Source organism: Mesoplodon bidens (assembly GCF_964165515.1).
Source record: "Mesoplodon bidens genome assembly, chromosome: 15".
In the NCBI taxonomy this organism is placed as follows: domain Eukaryota; kingdom Metazoa; phylum Chordata; class Mammalia; order Artiodactyla; family Ziphiidae; genus Mesoplodon; species Mesoplodon bidens.
Window position 1 is genome coordinate 15,702,320 of NC_138171.1, and position 23,104 is coordinate 15,725,423.

General features: G+C 43.1%; 1 protein-coding gene across 1 annotated transcript in view; it reads right to left on the bottom strand.

Annotated features, from left to right (window-relative positions):
- Positions 1–23,104, bottom strand: part of STK4 (serine/threonine kinase 4) — a 98,576-nt gene that overhangs the window by 5,101 nt on the left and 70,371 nt on the right. The gene's annotated exons all lie outside the window — the stretch shown is intronic.

Sequence of the window (23,104 nt, forward strand, 5' to 3'; positions counted from 1 at the left end):
AATTTAATCCTCATGACAATCCTGTGATTTCAGTATATTATTATCCCTATGTCACAGATGAACAAGCCAAGGAAGAGGGTGTCTCAGTGATTTGCCCAGTGTCTCACGGCCGAGACGTGGCAGAGTCAAGATTCAAACCCAGAGGCCCTGCTCTTAACCAGCGTTTGGGGCAGGCAGACACGCAAAAGCACGGGTTTGAGAACCAACTCAACCTGTGTTGGAAACGTGGTTCTGCCTCTGCAGATGCTGTGAGACTCACGCCAGGGACCGATCGCTCCAGGGCTTCCTCATCTACAGAAGTGGGACCACAGGGCCTCATCGTGTTTATTATAAGAATCAAATGAGACCGTGGCTGTCGGGTGGTCGGCACAGCGCCTGATGCCCTGTGTGCTTAAAGATGGCAATGAGTGTGACAACACACAATCTTGGCTACAGCCCAGGGGGGCGCCATCTTCCACCTGTGTCTGCAGCTGTCGGGCAAGTGGCCTCATGGCCATTGCCGTATGTGTGGAGTGTTCACTGCATCCGAGCGAGGCCAGGCCAGGCTGGCAGGGGCGGGAATGAATGCCGACGTTCTCCACAGCCGGTGGTGAGAAATTCTGTGAGCTCACAGCCAGGGTAACAGGCACAGTGTTTCAGGAACACAAAAGGCTCACTCAAGTATCGCGGGAGATTTATAGAATCACCGGCTCCCTCAGCCCCTGCCTGAGGCCTCACCGGGGACAGGGTGTCGAAAGGTGGGTGAAGGAGCCTCTTTCTGTCCCCCTCTTCCCTTTAGAGGGAAGTGCTGCCGTGGCCTCCCTAGAAATGGCTTAGTGACCTGTCACCACAGGAATGTCCCTTGGTCCACTTCAGGGAGGTGGTCTTAGAAGTGAGAAAAGCCTCACAGTTCAAGACGGAAGGTTCTTTCTAATATGAGAATGGAAAGGCTTGAGAGGGTGTGGAAGTGCTGGAAAGTCAAGCTGAAAAAATCCATCTTGCCTTCCAGCCTGTGTGGTTTTACTCCATCCTGGAGGCTGGTGTTCTTGGTGCAGGGACACCCCGGAGGGTGATGCTTGCCTAGTCTTGAGCTTTTCCAATTCCTTCTCCAAAGAGAGGACACCCTAAACCTAATACTGAATGTAACTGGTGGTTAAGGACAGATCCTAACTGCACTGGCTGTGTAACCTTGGACAAACAACTTGCCCTCTTTGAGCCTCACTTTTCTCCTCTGGAAAACAGACAATCCCAGTTCCTCCAACCTTGGGGTGAAAAGAGAATTGGACGAGTTCATAATAAGTGTGGCGCTCTTACTGCAGGACTTCATGTCGTATGTATTTGGTGGACAGCAAACATGCCATAAATGGTAGCTATCACTGTTGTTATTAATAACTGTTATTGTTGTTATATTATCATCATTATTAATATTATTGGGAAGTCTCTAATTAATCTCTCATCAATAAGCTGTTCCTGTAACCTCAGATCCAAACCAGAGTCAAAGGAGTGAAAAAGAGAATATTCTGCTTTATTTTGGGTTAACAATGCCTAAGGGCTGGCACTTTCCCACAATGCCTGTTAACGTCTGTATAGTTTAACAAAATAGTTTTCATCCAACCATTCATCAAATATTCACTGAATACCTCCTATAGGCCAGGCACTGTGTACTGAAGGCACATAGGATCCTTCAGTGGAAAGAAAAACAAAAAGCTCCCCAAATCGTTGCCCTCACGAAGCTTACATTTTAGTGAGGTGAGACAGACATATGACAATTAACACAGTAAATTAGTAAATGACTCTTAGATTAGAAGGTGTTACAGAAAAGAAAAGAAAAAAGATACAGTGAAGGAAGGCGAGTTGGGAATTGGGATGGGAGGCTTGCTTCTGATCCATCCATTTGGATAAAGATTCAACTGCAAGATGAAGAAGTGCAAGTCGGTGGAACTGCACTGGCTTGCCAGCTTGTCCTGCCACTTCAGGCAAGCACCACCTCCTCCCTAGGCCTCAGTTTCCCCCACTTGTAAGAGAGGGCTGCCTGGATGATCTCAAAGGTCTTCTGAAACTCAGTGGTTCTCAAAGTACGATCCATGGATCACCTGCATCAGAATCACTTGTTGAAAATACAGACTCCTGAGCCCCCAACCAGAGCTACTTGATCAGGCTCCCTGGGAGGGGAGGCGCAGGACTTCAGATGCTAGAGAAGCTATTCAGGCGTTTCTTCTAAGCCCTCAATTTGATAAGCGTGATCCTACACCTTCCTTCTCCTCTTCCCGGCAGTGAAATTCTCACAAAGTAATTGCTGCCTGTCTCTGGTCAAGGCTTCTTCTAGGTTTCCAATTTCTATGCAGCTCTTTTGCCCTTGATTCTAATCTGGGGGCAACAACAAGCACCCTGGCTTTATCTCAGCCACCTTCAGACTAATTTACTTGCCCTAAGGCCCTTGGGGCTTAAGTTACAACTGACCTATTAGAACACAGCCAGCCAGTCACACCATCCAGATATGGATTTTTCTGAAAACAAGCTCAGAGAATGGTTTTATGGCGCCAAGGGTAGCATTTCACCTTCCTGGTCCTTGGTGGCATAAATAAATTTCAAATGTATATCCTGCAGTAAAATAGCTGTGGTTCTACAGTTTCCTGCAGCCGGCATCCTGATGGAGTAAATGCTCATACCAGCCACATAGGTAGCTTGAGCGGTTTTCACTAGCTAAAGGGAATATCACCGTTTAGTATCTCATCTAAACCCTAGGACTGAAACATCCTCTCTACACTGTGATTCCCACAGTTCCATCTCTAGACCAGCATTCTCCTCTGAACTCCAGACTCACACACCCTGATCACATCCTGCTGGCTACCCCCATCCCTTAACACGTCCAAACTAAAACTCTTGAGTCCCATCCTCCCTCATCCCCAAGCCTCTTCTCCTTAGCCCCCGGTCTTCCCCATCTCAGGAACGGCACCCCCATCCTCCCAGGTGCTCAAAATCATCCCCGACTTTCCCCTTTGTGTCACCACCCCCTTGCCCACATACAGTCCTTTGATCTAGTCTCTGAAATACTGGTATAACTCAAATCCAACCACTTTTCTCATCTCTGCCTCCAAGCCCTCAATTCAGGCCACCATCATCTCCCAGCAACAAACAATTAAAAATACAGAAATGAGCCACCCTTATGTTGCCTACTGCATTTAGAATAAAATCCAACAACTCACCAGGGGCTACAATGGCCCTGCATCTCTGGCCTATCATCCCCTCCAACTTCATGACTGCTGTTGCTCAGGACCCTCTAGCTATGCTTTATTTCAGATTGTCAGACAGGCCACACTTTTCTGGCCTCAGGGGCTATGCAGTTAATGATCCTCCTGCCTGGATGGCTTGTCGCCAGTTCTTCCTTATCCTTTTGGCCTTAGCTCAGATGTGAACTCCTCAGAGCACTCAAGCAAGCCCTCTCCTGCAAGCAAGCCAGCCCGTCTTATCTAGAAAGGCTGCTGGAGGAGCAGCTGGGTTTAGGGGGAGAGCAGTGGCTTTGAGTCAGATGGCCCTGGTTCCACGGGTGCCCTGCCTTTGGGTGCTGGATGGCCCTGGGCAAGTCTTTAATGTGTGCCACACCTGCCTGCTTTTTCAATGGAGGACAACAGTATTTCACCTACAAGGGAACTTGTGAGGCTTAGAGGTGTTGGTAAAGTATAAAACATAGCGCCTGGTGCGCAGAAAGAAAGTAGATAAATGGAAGCTGCCACCTTAAGTCCTTTATTGGAAAATGGAGGAAACAGGTGAGTAATATAAATAGTAGCTGCTGCTGCTATAAGAACTGAGCTTGATGAGCTCACAGTGTGGTGCAGGACACACACCCCACTCACAGAGGCGTCTCTAGTGAACTCTGTGTGAGAAACCCTGAATCAGATGGACCTGGCTTGTTTCTTCTGGGCCAGACGACAGCAAAGTCCTCAGATTGCCAGCATGAGGACGGAGCCAGAAGGCTGATGGGAAGTGACTTCTTCTCAAATGACCTTAGCAACCCTGAGATTCTGAATGATGGCGTGTCAATGTCAGTTGCACAAGTGGCCTAGAGAACAACCGAGAAGATCTGGCTGGTGTTTCATCACAAGCAACAAGTCATAGGAATTACACTGACAGTGAGCCCATCTTGAATCAGCAGGGTCAAGCTAAACTGAACACATTAGAACATACAGGAGAGTTTCATCCTGCCTTGGCAACGAGGCCCATGGTGAACAAACAATCCAAGGTACAGGATTTAGACCTATTTCAAAGGCCTGCTCCGCTGCTGCCAGAAACTCTTACCTCAGAAGTCTATCATGAGAATGGTGTCATGATATGTCCCTAAAAAAAAATTCAAACATATCATCCCTTCGGGACAGGTAAGTCAGGCTGATACCCTGTCACAGGTGATGTTTTATTGCAGCCAAGAACGAACACACCTTTGGAATTTAGCAAGATGATAAGGAAGCTTGATAGAGGCGAAACTACCAGCAGGCCACCCCATTCCTTTACCACCCGCCACTAGAAGGTTAGCAAAAGTGCAACAGAGAAAACATATAAAGGTCAGGCAAAAGGTATCTAAGACATGGATTTAGTTCCACCGGAGATACGTTCCCTATCTTGCATTGACCTTATCTTTATCTAGGGGTGGATTCAAGACTGGGGAGAGGCGACTCCAGTAAGATAGGACTCTCCAGGGATGCAGTCACCTCTCAGCAGATGAGTGAGAAGATGATAGCCAAGCAGGAAAGCAAGGACGCTGACACCCAACTCACAGCTGGTGTGGATTAAGTAAGCACTAGATTATTCAATTTCAAAAGATCTTGCTCCTCAAATAAGCCTTGCGAGAATTTTAATGAGAGATTTCCTCTGATTCAAATTGTGGTCAGGCCAAACCATGTCTCCCTCAGTCCCTTATAAACTCTGCCTCATGCTTCTCCAATAAGGAAGAAAAGTGGCAAAACTGTTATCAGTGAATTATTACTTCAATCCCATTCTGAGCTTATGATGACTTCAAATCAATACATGGAACGGTTACCAGAATTCCAATCAAAGCAAACATGACTGCACGTGTATAAAATATTTACGAAGATGACTGGAATGAAATGCAGACTTTAAGCATAGGTAAAACAAAGACATCTGGCTTCAAGCAGGCACAGTGATATAATGACAAGAGCTCCAACAGCGGTCAGAAGATTGGCCTCAGACAACCTGAAGACTGCATCCAGAGAGCCCCCTACCGAGAGAGGGTTCAGTATGAATCGTGTGTGTATGTGTGTGTGTTGTGTGTGTGTCTGTGTGCGTATGAAGGATGTAATTTGATAAATGGTATAAACAAAAAGACAATAAAGCAAAGGGGTTTTTTCCTTTAAATAATGGGGTTTTACTATAATATGAAGAATAGGGAATTCCTTGGTGGTCCAATGGTTAGGACTCTGAGCTTTCACTGCCGAGGGTGTGGATTCAATCCCTGGTCGGGGAGCTAAGATCCCACAAGTGGTGCAGCAAAAGAAAGAGAGAGAGAGGGAGGGAAAGAGAGAGAGAAGGAGAGAGATAGAGAAAGAGAGAGAGAAAGAGAGAAGGAGGGAAGGAGAGAAAAGAAAGAAAGAAAAAGAAAGAAAGGAAGGAAGGGAGGGAGGGAGGGAGGAAGAGAGGGAGGAAGAAGGAAAGGAAGGGGACTTCCCTGGTGGCGCAGTGGTTAAGAATCTGCCTGCCAATGCAGGGGACACGGGTTAGATCCGGGAAGATCCCACATGCCTCAGAGCAACTAGGCCCATGTGTCACAACTACTGAGCCTGTGCTCTAGAGCACGCGAGCCACAACTACTGAGCTCACGTGCCACAACTACTGAAGCCCACGCACCTACAGCCCATGCTCTTCAACAAGAGAAGCAACCGCCACCAGAAGCCCGCGTACCACAACGAAGAATAGCCCCCGCTCACCGCAACTAGAGAAAGCCCGCGCGCAGCAACGAAGACCCAACGCAGCCATACATACATACATACATACATAAATAAATAAATAAATAAATAAATAAAACAAAGCAAACTCTATGGAGGTAAAACATAATAAAAAAAAAAAAAGAAGGGAAGGAAGGAAGGGGGAAGAAAGAACAGTACTTGCGTTCTCCTGGTTATTTGTGATTTCCTGAAAGTCATCCTTAAACTTCTGTGACAAAATGAATTTTATTTTATTTTATTTTTTTGTGGTATGCGGGCCTCTCACTGTTGTGGCCTCTCCCGTTGCGGAGCACAGGCTCCGGACGCGCAGGCTCAGCCGCTCTGCGGCATGTGGGATCTTCCCGGACTGGGGCACAAACCTGTGTCCCCTGCATCAGCAGGCGGACTCTCAACCACTGCGCCACCAGGGAAGCCCCAAAATGAATTTTTGAAGAAGTACTTTTACATGCTTAGAATTTACTCCAACTCTGTTCTGGCATGAACTTTTACAACTTACTCTGAAAGTCACAAGGCACCTGCTTTTGGTTGTTGTTTCAGTTTGGTTTTGTCTCTGAGTTTTATAATAGCCGTTGGCCAAAGGTAGTCAAGTTTTGACCAAACCCAGATTTTTCACTGCCATCATGATTCTGGCTTTCCACAGCAATAACCCAAGAAGAAATTTCATACCCGAAATATAAAAGAGTAATGGACCTCAAGAGGCACTGCATTGCTAATATTTAACATTACATCTTTAATTATAAAGATGCAGCGAGTACTGGCTCTGTCAGACACCTGTGCTTGGCCTGAACTGGGCAGGAGTAGGGATGATTGAGGGGTGTGGCCAAGTAAGGGTGTGTATGGGACAGAAAGAGTATGGCAGGGTCCTTTCACACTAGAAGTAGAAATAAACGAGGTAGATAAGTCATGAAACCAAGCTACAGTATGAGGCATTACTGAGTAAGTGCCCAATGACTGCTAATTAGAGCTACTCTGAATTGAGTGCTATGTTCTAGGTAGGCACTGTGCTCAGCACTTTACATGCATCATCTCATGTAATCCTCAGAAGAGTCCACGAAATAAGTAGTGGTATCCATTTTACAGAGATGGAAACTGAGACTTAGAGAGATACAGGAGTTGTTCCCCTGACCCCAGAGCCAGCAAATGTAAGTGACTGGGTTAGGATATGAGCTCTTGCATGTCTGAGTGCAAAGCCAAGCCAACTCTGTGTCAAGGCAACATGTACTACAGTTGAGGGAAGGAAGAATCTCTGTGGTCAGAGTCTCTGAGAAAGAGCTTGCCTTTTTATATATTTATAGTGCAAAGAAGGGGTACTCACTCTAATTCAGAGAAAGTCTGAATTGTAGAATTTTCAAAAATGAAATGCAAATCTTGTTATTTCAAGTAACTATCACATATGAGGTACAGGGAGCTAATAAAATTAGGTTAAGTAAATGAAAGGATTTATGAGTTCACTTATCAATATTACTAATAGCTACTCAAAATTCCTTTGGGTGCCATGGTTTTTCATGCCTCCATGCTTCTGCAGAACAGAATCCTCCCTGTCCTCGGATTAGGAGATGCCCATTCGACCCTGTAGCCCCGCTCAAGCTCCCACTCCTCTCTCTCCCCAACTCCCTTTTCCTTTTACTAAAGTGGGAGCTATTTAAGAGTAGGAACTACCTCTAATATATTTTCAGAGAGTCAGGACAGCAGAAAACAGTTCTTAATGAACATTTAATAAAGAAATAGATCCTTCGATCTTGAAGCCTTTGCTTGAAAATGATACTGACTTTTTATTGGCTTCCCTCAATTACTAGTAAGACACCGGGCTTTTCGGAAGCTTTGAAAATATGTAACCAATAAATAAGCCTAAGAGCATAATATAAGTGTGTTAAATAAGGTTATGTCAGTTACTCCAAACTGACTCAGGCATGCCAAAATCAAAATGAACAGCTCATCCAGTGTAATGACTGCAATAAAGTTACAAGGGAAAATGGACAGGAAAATCCACGCTGGTCTTGATGGCTGATGACTGCTCTTTAAGAAAAATTCTGTTTTAAGAGTAGCTATAAATTGGTTTATAGATTTCACACTTAAGGAAGCCAAACTATGAGAGGAAAATTTTCAGGAAGTTAGCAAACACATAGACTCCTAGAATAACTAAACGTCCTAAAATAACTGTCAATGTCTAAAGGAGGCAAAGTAGAGGAATAGAGCTGAATGTGATGCTCCTGATATGTGAAAGCACGAAAGGGAGACATCAACAGTATCATCGTTCTTGCGGGATATTAATCTTTCAGAGGATATGAAAACCTAAAACACCAACTGCACCAAGCTGCTGTTTTTTGTTTTTTTTTGCGGTACGCGGGCCTCTCACTGCTGTGGCCTCTCCCGTTGCAGAGCACAGGCTCCGGACGCGCAGGCTCAGCAGCCATGGCTCAGAGGCCCAGCCGCTCTGTGGCATGTGGGATCTTCCCGAACCGGGGCACGAACCCGCGTCCCCGGCATCGGCAGGCGGACTCCCAACCACTGCACCACCAGGGAAGCCCCAAGATGCTGTTTTAATGTAGCTGAAGAATTCGGGAAAAGGGCTAGCTAATCACACAAGAATCCCTATAAGTTGTGCCTTTGCACACTTTCTTGGGCTGGAAATTTCCAAGGTAACGAAAAGTCCAGGCTATTTTCTCTCTTATCTTACCAAATAAGAAGAAGCCCAAAGAGTCCCAAGCTAAATCTGAAGGCTGAAATACAAATTAATCTCACTTTATTTAGTAAAGGTAGTATTAAAAGGTATCTTCAAACATAAATAGGATCCAGTCTAAATACACTAAAAGAACAAAATGTTTACAGAAAACTAGTCAAGAAGGAAGGTACACGCTCTCTGAGTAATGAACAACACTCAGTTTCTGGAGAGCATATAAAACCCCTATAAGCCTTACTGCTGGGCACTCCCATGTAATGAAGGGTCAGAGATTTACAACCTAAGTACCCCAAGAGAAGTACTCTCACAATATCCTTTGAGGAAAAAAAAAAATTCTGCAGCAAAAGCAGGTAAGTTCTACCTGCAAGGCATGTCAGCATCTTTCTGCAATGGCCATCAAGTTTTGGGACCTAAATTCCTTACAGTGTCAAAAAGGAAAAATTAGGCCTAGATAGAGGGGTGTGTAAGACTTACTCGGCCCAAACCACAAAACTGCTAAATATGGATTTTTGCCATTTTCCTTCTCTTTTTCTGATTTAAGACTTCTGTAAAAAGTCATCTTTTTTTAAGAAACTTAAATCAGAAAAATAAGAGCATTAATATGTATGTGTCCTAGATACTTTGAGACAGTCCTTTATTCTTTTCAACCAACGTTTAATCAGTATGGATAATCAAATGTGATTTAATTTATGCCATGGTAATACTTTTCAAATGTGTATCAATTCACGAACCAGAAAACATTCTTTGTAAAGACCATGTGTCCTAGTTTTTTGGCTCAGGAACAATGATCACCATATTCCTAGCAGTAAGCTCATCCAAGCTCAGAGTTAAAAACACTTAGCTTCTCTGGTATGAAACTGTTCTTTAAAATTTGTATCCTAAATGTTTTCTATAGTGAGCAGGCATCGTGAAGAAAGAAACTGTCTTCAACCTGGGGTCTGGCGTACAATTTGGAAACTATAATGACAGGGAGAGGGGAGAATGGCGATAATAAGACAATGTATATGGTAATATACCATGGGACGGTATATTTCATGATTAAGATGATGTTTATATCTGTCTATAAACATAGTCTTTGTAAGTTCTAATTTTCTTAAAACATTTCCCCTCGTGAAATGTCTGACTGTTCAGAGCACAAGTATATCTGACTGTTCAGAGCACAAGTATATCTGACTGTTAAGAGTTAGTACTGCTTTTGACTTGATGGTATTTCTTTTAACAAGAACAGGGAGAGTATCAGTTACCAAGTTATTACTCTCAGCTCTGAGTACACCCTTCTCTGTGGAATGCTCTGTGATAAACATGCATGTTGAGCGCTTCTCCTTTGAAGTGTACGTGATGTTTTTCTCAGGAGAGGCTGGGGGGACAGTGCAGGGAGGAGGCAGCTCCCCTGAGCGTCCAGCACTGGGGCCAGCAGTGTGGATGTGAGGACAGTTGGTGGAGTGTGGCCCAGCCACGGCCCAGAACCTGGCTCCTGTGTGACCTTGCAGCCTCAGCCTGGTAATAATGTTTCAGCAGTCCTGTCGACGTGGACACCAGGGCTCCCACAAGGGTTGCAGGCTCTGAAGGTCTCCTGGCCCCGCCAGGACCCAGACCCTCAATGCACGTCCATGGCACTGGCTGCTGCTTGCCTGCTCCTTGCCTGCACTCCAGAGGGCCATGGATGGTCTGCCCAGAGCCTCTGGGCCAGCTCAGGTCTGGCCAAACCGGCAAACTCCTCTGCTAGGCCACGGGCTGAACCCCACCTCCTCTATTCTGAACCCCTGGTAGTCTGTCCTTCCTTGGGGATACTCCGTCAGCCCTAGGGAACCATAGAGAGTTTCCCTATACCTTACAGCTCCTCTTTTATCATAGGTAATAACTCCTTGTATTTTGTTTTTTAATTTTTATTGGAGGATAGTTGATTTACAATGTTGTGTTAGTTTCAGGTGTACAGCAAAGTGACTCAGTTATACGTATATATATATCCACTCTTTATTAGGCCATTATAGAGTATTGAGTAGAGTTCCCTGTGCTATACAGTAGGTCCTTATTAGTTATCTGTTTTACATATAGTAGTGTGTATGTGTCAATCCCAATCTCCCAGTTGATCCCTCCCCCCCTTTCCCCCGGTAACCATGTGTGTTTTCTGTATCTGTGGCTCTGTTCTATGTCTGTCTTTTTTTAGATTAATAACTTCTTGTAGTAAACCTCCCCCGTTTAACCTACAATGTGGTTTGTATCTCCTGACTGGACCCAGACTGCTACAGGGAGACAGGGTGCCGGTGAGGACACACACGAGCATGTGCTTGCCCACTAATGGAAAAACATCAAAAATGCCAAACCCTGAAGAAAAATTTCAATTTGAAAAATGCCCAGGCAATTTCAAATCCAGAATAGTCGAGAATGTTTATCTGCAGCCCAAGTGTAGGATTAAAATACTCTTATTTCCTCCCACTGAAACCTATACTAATGGTGACTAGATAAACAAATCGTGGTTTAGCCATACAATCGAAACTACTCAGCAGTCAAAAGAACAACTCCAGGTACGTGCGACAACACCGATGAATTGCAAAACAGCACACTAAATGAAAGAACCCTCCACAGAAGATTATGCCCGGAATGACTGACTCCATGCACAAACATTGTAGAAAAGACAAAACTAGCAGAACAAAAAACAGCATGAGGGAACTCTTGGGGGTGATGGAAATGTTCTATATCCTGATTATGGTTGTGTTTACACAACTGTACACATCCGTCACAACTCAGCAAACTGTACACTAATTTAATAAGCCAATTTTATGGTATATAAATTTAACCTCAATAAACTTGACTTTATAAAGCAAAATCTACACATAAAAAATTGTGGAAGGTAGTTCAAGTAATACTTAAAGGGAATATTAGAGCCTTACATGCATAGATTAGAAAAGAGAGATGATTTAAAATTATTAACTTTAATTATCCAATTAGAGAAGGAAAAAAACCCAGAATAAACCCAAAGAAAGTAGATATAGGTAATATGAATTTATTAATTCAAAAGCTAATGCTCAATGGCAAGGATCAATAAAACCAAAAGCTGAATCTTTCAAATGACTAAAAAAAAAAAACAAAACAAAAAAACCCAGAAAACTTCTGATAAATTTGATCAAGAAAAAAAAGAAGAAACAAACACTAGGAATGAAAACCAAGCTGGAACTACATATTCTACAAATTTTAAAATCCAAAACCGGATGCCAAAAAATTTAAAACCTTATATGCAATCAAGATTTCTGGGGGGGGGGGAACCCTAGATTTATTACTTGGAATAAAACCAAAAAGACGATGGACTAAGAAATCTGGACCACAAGGATAAAGGAAAAAATGTATACTTAACTAATAGAGACACAGAGGATGAAGCAATCTTTGAAAACAGAGATAACCATGATATTCCTGAGCAAAGTTGCTTCCCCTATAAGCAGGAAAAAAAAGTTAACCCAATTTCCAGTTCTCCCAACAAGGCAGACTACTGATACATACCCTGAAGCTTCCTCCTGTGGAAGAAGGGAAATCTCCAGGGGCCAGAACCATTGTTCTAATACTAATCCCACCTTCCTATAATACTAACAATGCTATTCCTGGTAAATCAAGAAAGCATACAGAAAGGTAGGAAAGAAGGATAAGCAGAAGCCCCCCCTGGGGTTGCCTTGGTGAGAGGGTAGGATTTAAGGAACTTGTTGTATAATGATTATAGGAACAATTACTATAAGCCAGCATTTTAAAAACATTTATTGGGCTTCCCCGGTGGCGCAGTGGTTGAGGGTCCGCCTGCCGATGCAGGGGACACGGGTTTGTGCCCCGGTCCGGGAGGATCCCACATGCCGCGGAACGGCTGGGCCCGTGAGCCATGGCCGCTGAGCCTGCGCGTCCGGAGCCTGTGCTCCGCAATGGGAAAGGCCACAGCAGTGAGAGGCCCGCGTACCGCAAAAAAAACCCACATTTATTAACCACTATTAGCAGGTCACTACATCGAGTACTTTTTGTGTATTATCTCATTTGATCTTCATTAACTCTTACAGCTCTAATTGTCAACCTGTTTCTTTAGGTGGAGAATTTGAGGTGTGCAGGATAACGTACTGTGTCTGCATCTGTAAAATGGAAAAGCCACATAATCCCAACTAACCTTCTGGAAAGTTTCTGTGAGGAATAATCAAAATAAACATGAGGGTAGAAGTTCCCTAAGGACAAATTTTGGCTGAAATCAAAAAACAAGGTATCTTCAGGCAGACCTTTGAAGGCAGCGGTATGTACTATTTCCCAACTGTGGAATCCCCCCTTCTCAGAGATGACCAGAAGTGGTCAAGAAAATGCTGGACGATGTCTCTTGTTGGAGACGTAGCAGGACTAGAACGCAGGCCCTTTAAGGCCCCTGTCCATTCTGAAAGCCCAGCACTCTCCGACTGACACAATGCCACGAGAGCTTATTGAGAGAGGCGATGGCTTCTAGGAATTCAAGACATAGGCCATTTGTTACCTGTGCTTTCAGTGAAGCCAGGTGGAAGTGACCTCGGGACAGCCCTTCCTAGGGCCTGAGGTGTCAAGATACTGCTTGCAGGTCTTAGGATCCGTTTCTGCTCGTCTGTTCTTTTCTTTTTTTTAATGTTTATTTATTTATTTGGCTGTGCCGGGTCTTAGTTGTGGCACACGGGATCTCTAGTTGCGGCATGTGGGATCTAGTTCCCTGACCAGGGATCAAACCCAGGCCCCCTGCATTGGGAGTGTGGAGTCTTAACAACTGGACCACCAGGGAAGTCCCTCTGCTCTTCTGTTTTAAGCCATCTAGATCTAAATTATTTCTTACTCCTATTCACACTGCTGCTACCCAAATTCACGAAACCCATGGTCTGTACTCTGTTCTTTGCCTCACCATGTGGTTGAGATAAAAACCATCCTACACTGTAAAAACAGAGAGAAACCGGCCAGGAAGAATGAACTTGAAAGAAGGAGGCTGCCAAGCAGCCACGGATCAGGTTGCCTCAGAACCAAACAAAGGCAATGAAAACCAGTGTCAAGCTCACACAGGCTGATACCGTTCTAAACAACCCTCTGGGGTCATGAGCTGTGGCACTAAAGACTTGTTCTTGGTGCCATTTCAATAACCGAGTTAAAAACCAATCTTCCCTCGGCTGCTCGATTCCCCAGCAGAACAAGGCTGCTGTGGCTCGGGACAAAGACGACATTCATCTGCAATGTGGTTTCTCAGAAAGCATACCTAAACAGCAGGCTGCCCTGGCAATTTTTGATACATATTTCTTTTTCTGACTGATATTCTTGGCTGGTTTTCTGACAGTAAAAAGTACAAGATCTCATTATATTCCCAAGTACAAATTAATTCAGCCTCAAAGCCCAGCTTTACAGGAAAAATAAGAAATCTGAAACAAAAACAGTATACCTTGTCAGGGACAATTTAGGACAGTCTTCTCACCAGGAACCACTCGGCATGGTTACCCCAGTAAAGACCATTAATGTGCAACTGGTGTTTATCCTGGCTGGCTCCTGGGCACTCACAAGGCACTGCAGCATCGGAGACCAGAGTACTAATCATGGTCTCCATTCACCTTTCTTCCAGCACAGGATTATGAAAAGAAACTCATCAAAGAAAGGTTAACAAGTAAACAAGCATGGAGTTAGTCCAGGATGGAAAGATGGTGGCCAGAGACAGAGAGAGTAGCATCTGAGGTTTAAAATCCTGGCTTCAGTCACACACTCCACAGACAAAACACCAACAACAAAGCAAACACATTTGGTAGTGTATATATGTCCCAGCTAGCTAGTGGGAAGCAGCCACACAGCACATAGGAGATCAGCTCGGTGCTTTGTGTCCACCTAGAGGGGTGGGATAGGGAGTGCGGGAGGGAGACGCAAGAGGGGAGGAGATATGGGGATATACGTATATGTATAGCTGATTCAATTTATTATAAAGCAGAAACGAACACACCATTGTAAAGCAATTATACTCCAATAAGAATGTTAAAACATTTTTTAAATTAAAAATAAATAAAATTATACATAAAAAGAGTAAAAAAAAAGATAAAGTTAATGACAAAACAAAAAACAAAACAAAACAGAAAAAGCAAACACAAAGCCTCAACTCCTAAACCTCTCACTGACAAGAAGAGAAAGCCTGGCTTAGTAAGTGTGAATGATCTCACAGCAACTTCGCTCCAACCAAAAAAGCTCCCAATACTAAACACCAAATAAAAGGAGAATGAGCAAGTCAATCAAAATAACATGATGTGGGGCTTCCCTGGTGGCACAGTGGTTAAGAATCTGCCTGCCAATGCAGGGGACACGGGTTCCAGCCGTGGTCCGGGAAGATCCCACATGCTGCAGAGCAACTAAGCCCATGTGCCACAACTACTGAGCCTGTGCTCTAGAGCCTGCGAGCCACAACTACTGAGTCCACATGCCACAGCTACTGAAGCCCATGCGCCTAGAGCCTTTGCTCCACAACAAGAGAAGCCACAGCAGTGAGAAGCCTGCGCACCGCAATGAAGAGTAGCCCCTGCTCACCACAACTAGAGAAAGCCCGCGCGCAGCAACGAAGACCCAATGCAGCAAGAAAAATAACAATAATAATAACATGATGTGATGGACTATTATGTAACCATCAGAATGATAATTTTATAGGTGTTTCTAATGATATGAGAAAATGTCTGATATGTTAAGTGAAAAAAAGTCAAGATGCCATATTATATATACAGAATGATCTCAGCTGTGTACAACAATTTAAGTATAAGAAATATGGAAACAAATACTTTAAAATGTGAACTGTGATTATTGCTGGGGGTGGAGGAACCGTAGAAGAAATTTTCTTCTCTAAGACTGGTGGTTTTAACCCAGACCTACATTGTCTTTCGATCACAGCAGCAGAATTTGCCTTTTTGCCTGCAAGGTGAACCTAAAAACAAGCGTCAATGATAAAATCTTTAAAAGACACTATCATAATTTAGGAGAATATGACTACAGAGGAGGAACCTGCCAAGACGCTAAGACACTCAAGTAAGTTTCAAACTAGAAGAACTAAAAGCATTTCTGATTAAAGCTATAAAGAGAACGGATGTGAAAGAGTGAATCATCATTGCAGGTGAAAACGTACCATTACAACGAATTCAACCCACAGCCAAATTCTACAATACAAGAGGAAGCTGGGAATCACTGTCAAAGAAAGACCTCAGATACCTATTCATCAAACTCCCAAGAAAAAAAAGAAAAGCATTTTAGGGCTTCCCTGGTGGCACAGTGGTTAAGAATCCGCCTGCCAATGCAGGGGACGGGGGTTCAATCCCTGGTCCAGGAAGATCCCACATGCCACGGAGCGACTAAGCCCGTGCGCCACAACTACTGAGCCTGCGCTCTAGAGCCTGTGAGCCACAACTACTGAGCACGTGTGCCACAACTACTGAAGCCCAGGCGCCTAGAGCCCATGCTCCCAAGAAGAGAAGCCACCACAATGAGAAGCCCGTGCACCACAACGAAGAGTAGCCCCTGCTCACGGCAACTAAAGAAAGCCCGCGCGGAGCAGCGAAGACCCAACGCAGCCAAAAATAAATAAGTAAAAATAAAATAAATTAAAAAAAAGAAAAGCATTTTAAAGTTATAATTACTAGGACTTAGAGAGGGTCTGAATTTGCCCCCCAAATATAAAGTCCCCAGCAACAAGAAACACTGACCATTGGAGGCTAGAAAATAGAAAGAAACTTAGGAGAAAAAGAAAAAGCTTGTACTTGATGCCAAATTATATAACCTGCAACCAGCCTAAGAGGACCTCCTGACTCCTTTTTCAGTCCAGCACTGAAGGCCTTTTGGTCAGAAATAATCAATTTTGCTTGGCAAAAAAAGCATCAAGACATAGAAATGCTTTGGATCAAATTCTGTAGAATCAGCCTATTTGAGATGCTTTAAAGGTAATGCCAAAACCAATCTGGTGTTCTGTTCACAGCTCCTTTCTAGAGGTTGTAAAAGCAGAAAAATATTTAAACTCAAAGTTTGAAGTGGAAACTTGCTATCTGTAAAAACAAGCCACTTTTAAATATTAGAAGCCTTCAAGATTTGGTGATTCCAAATTCACCAGGTATATTAAAAATCATTGGTTGGAAGTAAAATTGGCTAACTGTTTAGAAAAAGATGAAGCTGGATCGCAACCATACTCTTTACACCAAGACACATTCCAGACAGGATACATAATGAAAATGAAAAAATAAACATTCTAGAAGAAAGTAAGGGTTAATATTTTTATAATGTTGGGATCTGAAAAACTTCTAAACATGGCATTAAATTCCAGAAACCATAAAGGAAAAGCTGCTAAATCAAAACACATAAAACTAAAACTACCTGGACAGTTAGACACCTTATATAAAGTTTTTAAAAACTAGGAAAATATCTTTATTGTATATGTTTAAAGGTTCATAATCTCACTTGATATATGAAGAACTCTTTGAAATCAACAGGAAAATAAGAATTCCAAGGATAATTAGACAAATAACACAAACTGACAATTCAGACACCAAGACAACAGGGGGATTTGACCATCGGTATCACAATCTTAAATGTATAAAGTTTGACCCACGTGTTCTACTTGCAGGGATTAACTCTAAGGACATGTGTATTGTGCAAAGGTGGTTCATTAAAACAATGTTTAATATTAAAAAGCCGGAAGCCACCTAAAGGTCCACGATTTGGGGATTGCTTAAATCAGAGGTCATAAACGCAGCTGTTTTTTTTTTTTTTTTTTTTAAGTCAGGAGGCTCTACCTTTTTTTTTTTTTTTTAAAGAAGATGTTGGGGGTAGGAGTTTATTAATTAATTAATTTAATTTTGCTGTGTTGGGTCTTCGTTTCTGTGCGAGGGCTTTCCCCAGTTGTGGCAAGCGGGGGCCACCCTTCATCGCGGTACGCGGGCCTCTCACTGTCGCGGCCTCTCTTGTTGCGGAGCACAGGCTCCAGACCAGACGCGCAGGCTCAGTAGTTGTGGCTCACGGGCCTAGCCGCTCCGCGGCATGTGGGATCCTCCCAGACCAGGGTTCAAACCTGTGTCCCCTGCATTAGCAGGCAGATTCTCAACCACTGCGCCACCAGGGAAGCCCAACGCAGCTGTTTTTAGGGGCCGGCACAGGCAAGGAAAATGAGCTCAATGGGCCAGTTTTGATGCAGGGCAACAGGAAGTGGTGCAATCCGTGGTGAACTGGAGAGCTCAGACCCTTTTCGGTAATTCAAATTGTAAAAATTATGTGTGCCACAGCCAAACTGGCTCTCCTTTCCCCAGTCCCCATGGCCCCTCAGGGTTAGATGTGTAACCCACAGCCACGGGGTACATACTACAGCCTGGTCTCTCCCCTCACTGTGAATGCGGGATGCTCACCTACCCGTCACACTGGAGGAGCTACAAAAGAGTTCATTGATGAAGCATCACTGGCTCCCAGGATCAGACAAAACCTTAACGGTCATCTAGTCTACACGGTTCCTTGAGGCTACGGTCATTCCGCCTGGTTGAACAGGCCCAGGTACAGAAGGTAGCCAGGAGAAGGGGAAGGCACGGATGGGGGGAAGGCCAGTAGTCAGGGAATAAGGCTTATCCTGTGGGAGTTTCATTTCCCACAAGAAAAAAAACTGAGATGGGAGGAGAGGTCGTGTGAATGAAAAAAGGCAAAATCCTTCGAATCACATACCTTCTATATAACTGTACATAAAACTGATCAAATACCGGGAACTCAAGCACGATTTCTGAAAATTCTCGCATAAAGTGCTGAGTTCACAGTACCACTTAAGCATTCCTTCAACAATAAACCTCTGGGCAGCTGTTGCCCTCATTAACCAATCTGGCACAGAGAAGGGTTGCCACAGATAATGTGACAGATGATATATGGTATTTTATCATAAGATCTTAATTCATCCCAGGAACTGGTTTAAATCCATCCTAGAATGGTTGTAGTTTATAATTACAGTCTCAGCAGCATGTCAAAAGTAGAAAATATCCACCTGCATCTGGAATGGAACATTTCTTCCCAGTGAAAACAACTTTATGCTTGGTCCTACCGTATCTGGGAATAATAACACTTGGGAGAAGACAACCAATTCCTCGATTTGCTTCATTTTAAACACTGCTCCCCCAAGATTTTTTAAACTCTCAGACACATCAAATGGAGAACAGATTTGTCGTTGCCACGTGTTAGGAAATGGGGTGGGAGGGTGTACCTATAAAAGCCAACAGGAGGAATCCTTGTGGTGATGGAACTGTTCTTTCACTCTTGATGGGTGAATGTCAATATCCTGGTTGTGAAACTATGCTATGATTTTGCAAGATGTTACCAACGGGGCAACTGGGTATAGAGTACACAGGATCTGTCTGTATTATTTCTTACAACTACATGTGAATCTACAGTTATCTCAAAATAAAAAGTCTAGTTTAAAAAAAAAGGAATATAGATAAGATTTTTAAAGGGATACATCTGTATTTGAAGGCTACAAAATCCTAGAATAGTCTTTACTATGACTGTGTTAAGTAAAGAGCAAATGGAAGTGATTGGTGGGTCTATAAAGTAGATACGAGTTTGCTCTTCTTCCAGCAGCTGGCCACCCTCTAATCCGATGTGTGCAATGCGAATTCAGCTATACAAGCAGGAGCACTCGACAGGTGATGGCTCCCAGATATGGTTCTCTATTGGTCTGTCTTGCATCTTTCTCATCTCATTTTCTCTTTCACACACACACACACACACACACACGCACAAGTTATTTTATACCAACAAGCACACCCATCCAGATCAAAACTGTTTTGAAAAAGAACACCGATGTGAGAACTTTCCAGGCCCTACAGCTCCCAGGTAGGCACAGAAGGGAAGAAATCTCATCAGAGAAAACACACAACGTCTGTAGGAATCAGTAAGTTTGATATTTAAACCCCATGAACAAGAAAGCCTCAACAGAATTAAGCTCATTTCAGGTGTTAAATAAATACTTTGAAGCAAACACCACTTAACTAGAACGGGGGAGCTGCAGCAGCAGGGCCCTCGACAGAGCTGTGAAATGAGCTTTGGGCTTGTCTCCTGCCTCTCTTGTCTGGGGTGACCTACCTCGTCATTTTTAACTCTTTTGTCCTGGTAGTTCATCTCTCCCACCTAAGTCTTACACACGAATATAAAATTTACCAAATGCCTACTATGGGTCAGGCACTCTGTTAAACACTTTAAAAGCCTTTTCTAATTTAATCTTCTCAATAAGCCTGAGGTAAGTATGATTAGTATCTTCATTCTAGGTTAAAGGACTGGCCTAGAGTTACAGATCCCGTCAACAGTGAAGCCAGGACTGAATCCAGGTGTGTCTGGCTCTCGGGCAGCCTGTTATCCTGCCTCCTGTGCTCATTTTGGTCTCCAGGGTGTCCAGAGCACCTCCCCGCATTGTGAAAGGACAGGGGAAAAAAAATTCCATATACTGAGCATCTTTTATGTGCTTTACACAGGCTATCTCTTTCCAGCCCAAATAAACCCCCTGACAGGTATGCATTGTCTCCATCTTAAAGATTAGTGAACAAAGGCTGAGAGAACTTGAGGGCTCTTGAAGACTTTTTCATCTCACTTTTACTTAGTAGATGAAAAAACGAGAGCCCCAGAAAGACTAGGTGGCTTGTGTAAGGACACAAAGCTAGTTACTATCAGAGCCGAGACCCGATTGCCAGCCCACTGCTCTCTTTAATGATATCTAAGGTCTCGCTCTGAAAGGAACCAACATATTAATAATAGAGCAGGAATGCCAGGCACTTTGCTAGATGCTTTACATTCTTCATCCAACTCTGGTCTAGGGGATTCCCCATACGGCTGTTCCAATCAATGTTTTCTACTAACTCGTACTACAGAAGGGGGACAAAACTTAAATTTCACATCTAACAATTTTACAGGGTGATTAAGGTGCTCCTATACACACGGATGAATGGATATCACAGGAAGAAAATATGAAGAGATTTGGGAGGGTTGCCAGAGAAGGCACAATGGGTTCGAACAACGAAATCAGATGACACATTCTGAGTACCTGTGTACCACGGCGATTTGCCAAGTGCTGGGCCCCTCAGAGAAAGACAATTCAGCCCCTGAATCAGAGGATCACTCCCCATCAGCACGTGTGTGACACTTCTCACCACAGAAGCATGTTATTCTGAGAAAAACTATGGTTTTGACATCAGAAAACTTAAATCGAAAGCCTAGCTTCGTCACCCATGAATCACGTGCCGTGGGGGGATGGGCGGGCGGGTACCCATAAGTCAGAGTCTCTGAGCCTCTCTGTCAACGAGTGGGAGCTTCTGCGCCAGGATGCTGTGAGAGGCAAATGGGACAAGACTCCTGCAGGAACCCAACACACGATTAGCACCCAGTAACTGCTATTTTCATCAATTCTTCTCAAATTCTACAACTTGAAAAGAGCAAGTGTCCCTGCCAGTAAAATTTAAAATAAGACAAATGGGGAAATGGGGAGGTATTAGTCAAAGGGTACCAAGTTCAGGTATACAAGATGAATAAGTCTTAGAGATCTACCCTGCTGCATGGTGCCTACAGCAAACAATCCTGTACTGTATATACTTAAAAATTTGCCAGTAGGGTAGCTCTTATGTTAATAAAGAGTTCTTATCACACACACAAAAATAATAATAATAAAATAAATACAGAAGGTGGGAGGGAAAAGAAGACAAGATAACGAGCAACCAATATGAAGATTACTGGAGTGGGAGGTACAAACTATCTGGGTGTAAGACAGGCTACAAGGATGTATTGTAAAACACAGGGAATACAGCCAATATTTTAATAACTGTAAATGGAGTAGAACCTTTAAAAATTGTGTAAATTAAAAAATAATAATAAAAAAGATTACTAAAAATATTCAATGTCTACCACTAAGGTAAGAAAAGTAAATTTACAGAAAAGCTAATATTGAATAGATAACAGGGTATGAGGGGGGAAAAATTTGGGAATAAGTGCCTGAATGAGACCGATAGGCACAGACATATCACCAGAGGGCATATCAAGTGTTTGCTGTAGCCATTAAGACTCCTCTACAATTGATACCTTTGTTTTCACAGAGGTTATATTTGGTCAAAACTCAAAGCGTTCTTAAAATAATAATACCTTTTTATAGTGAGCATGACTTTTCCTGAACAACATCACAATTACTGTAAAACCCACGGTTACAAAGTAAATAATAAAGAACACCAAAAGAAGGTAAAAATTACATCGTTCCGACAAGGGGAATTACTTATGTAAATAACTGATGAAATGCAAAGCCTGTCAATCCACATTGTGTTCTGAATAAGCATGAAAAAAATCATTTGGGTCAATAATAAATACTCTTCTACTATTACAAAATTCCCATTAAGACTCAATAAACCTGAAACCATTCTTGCTGGTCACTAGAACCCCCATCATGTATTTTTTGAAAAGATTCTTTCACCTGCTTTGTAAAGTTAAATAAGTATCTAGTATGTCACTGGAGCTCACAAGCAGTTTGTTTTGTTTTTCCTGTGAGAAAATACCCAAGAGTTAACAGAGACAGGAAGCAACCTGGGGATTTGGGTTCTAGACTTGATTCTGGCATTAAAGTAGGAAAATTGCCTTTTTATGTCTGGATTTCAGATCCTCAAACTATAAATGGGATAAGACCCTCCTCTTGCTCCTCTCACAGGTACACTGTAAGAACCACCAAGTTAAAGGGGAAAATAAGAATGCACCTTTAACTATATTAAATGCTGCATTAACCTAATGTGATGATATTACTGTCATCAGCAAACAGACGCATTCCAGAAGTCTGGGCTTAACAGGCTTAATGGCTCCTTTGGCTTTGTCTCTGGATTATCGGTTCTTGTTCAAAGATCTAATTCTTATTTTACAAAGGTAAAATAAAAAGTAAAATAATAATAAAATAAGCAACAATACTAATACACAATGAACCAAAAGCAAACATAAACAGCTTTACAATCCTCAGCTAATAGAATTCTATCATCGTTCTAAAAATAAACTTGGTTCAAATAACCCCAACTGACGTTTCATTTGATCCTTCCTCTAACCATGGAGGAAAAGCAGGACAGTCGGAATGATGCTTGATTTTTACATACCACAAACCTGAAACACAAACCTGAAAGAGAAAAGTCACTCATCCCAGCTCCCAGCTAAAGCCAGGGCCGTTCAACCCTCTTCTGACATAATCTGATGTTCATTCTACTGGTCTAAGTTACAAGGTACACCTATTTTAAAGGAACGTCCAACTTTCAGGTTGATGAAGGAATGTTATCATTAATTTTACACAGCTGGCAACCTCTCTGTATCACAAGGAAAGTATTCTACCCAGGAAGCTGGGCACACAAGAAGTGAGAGGGTGGCATCTATTGGTGAAAAGTGTGTGCTGCAGTGGAAGTAGTCAGTGCGATTTGAAAAATATCAGTAATGTTAATAGTTTATGAAATGAGGGGTGGGTACAAAGGAAAACCATATGGAACAG